This window comes from Cucurbita pepo, unplaced genomic scaffold (genome assembly GCF_002806865.2).
Source record: "Cucurbita pepo subsp. pepo cultivar mu-cu-16 unplaced genomic scaffold, ASM280686v2 Cp4.1_scaffold001379, whole genome shotgun sequence".
NCBI lineage: Eukaryota > Viridiplantae > Streptophyta > Magnoliopsida > Cucurbitales > Cucurbitaceae > Cucurbita > Cucurbita pepo.
Genome location: NW_019647550.1, coordinates 1 through 1,661, shown reverse-complemented (window position 1 = coordinate 1,661; position 1,661 = coordinate 1).

Genomic DNA, 1,661 nt, shown 5'->3' with positions numbered 1-1,661 from the left:
CTCTTTGCTATTCCCAAGTATTTACAAACAAAAAAACGTCACAATAAAGCGACTCGGCCTATAAAAACATTTCAAAACGTTGCTTATATTTTCTTCGATCAACTAAATGTTAAAAGGGTATCATAGTTTAACGATAACTGACATGTACTCATTTTCTTAAGATCAGACGTTTAAATCAATAATTGACGTAAAAGATGAACGAGAGGAGACGAGAAAATTGAAAAGTGTGCTTTAAAAACGAGTAAACTAGGAGCACATGAGTATCCAATTTGGGTGTTAATGGCTACTACCCCAACTACCATGTCTTCATTATTTGGGTGGCTACACCTACATTCATTAATTCCCCCCACCCATCCTATCTTATCATCTACCCTCCATTAAACCCTTCTCTTCACCCTCCTTTATTTGCACCTTATCATACACCGTCTTATACCTTATGTACTAACTCGATATTAGAGTTGACGTGTTATATATTGTCTTCTTTGGACTTTCCTTTAACATTTTTAAAATGTGTCTTTTAAGAAAGGCTAGAAAGAATGTTTCGGTTCTCCTCCCCCAACTGATGTGGGATCTCACAATCCACTCTATTTCGGGACTTAATATCCTTGCTAATACATCACTCGGTATCCACCTCCCTTTTACTGACATATTACCCAGTGTCCACAATTTAGTGTCTGGCTCTGATACCATTTGTAACCACACAAACCCACCGTTACTAAATATTGTCTTTATTGAGCTTTCCCTTTCGGGCTTTCCCTCAAGATTTTTAAAATGTATCTTCTAAGGAGATGTTTTCACACCCTTGTAAAGAATATTTCGTTCTCTTCTCCAACGTATTTAGAATCTCTCAAATATTTAAATTATGGAGTTGTTGGAATTACTGTACCATCCAACTTATCACATTATTGTAGTTGAAGTCAACTACTAGCATAAATACGACAGAGGCTTTATTGCAGCAATTAGTGATGTTAGAGGTGATAATTTAAATCAAATGTACTTTTAAAAAAAACAAAATCATGGGTCAAATATTATCTATTTGTAGAGGCGTTCATATGACTCAATAACCTAATCTGCTCGAACTATCCGACCTAACCATAAAAATAGATTTTTTAAAGAAATAATTAAAAAAACCCAACCTAACCCGAAAATAAAGTGGAGCTGGATTGTGAATTCTATTCAAGTTGTTCGAGTCACGAACTCTACCCGACTTGTATACATTCCTACCGTGTAACAACTTAAATCCGAGCAATTTTTCCTTTCGAGCATCCCCATAAAAATTTTATGGGAAGGAGAAATTTCCACACCTTATAAAGAATGTTTCGTTTTTCTTTACTCCCGACAAAAGATATCGGTAAAAATTTATAAAGAAGAGAGATAAGGAGGGAGGCAGAGATGTGCACCTTTCTCTAAGCTGCATATTGCATGCTTCAAGGCTCAACAAATGATTGCTATGTTGTTGTTGCAGACCACCCACTGGGTTCACTTCAATGGAAAAACTTAGGACTGAGCATATATATATAGAGACAACCTGCAATGGTATTCCGATGTGGGAGAAAGTGCCATTTCAAAAAAGAACACGTATAATGGAGTGAATCAGAACAGTTTCAGAAGCAGAAAACGCCATGATTTGCAGTCTCTTACAAAACCCACCTCAGAAACAA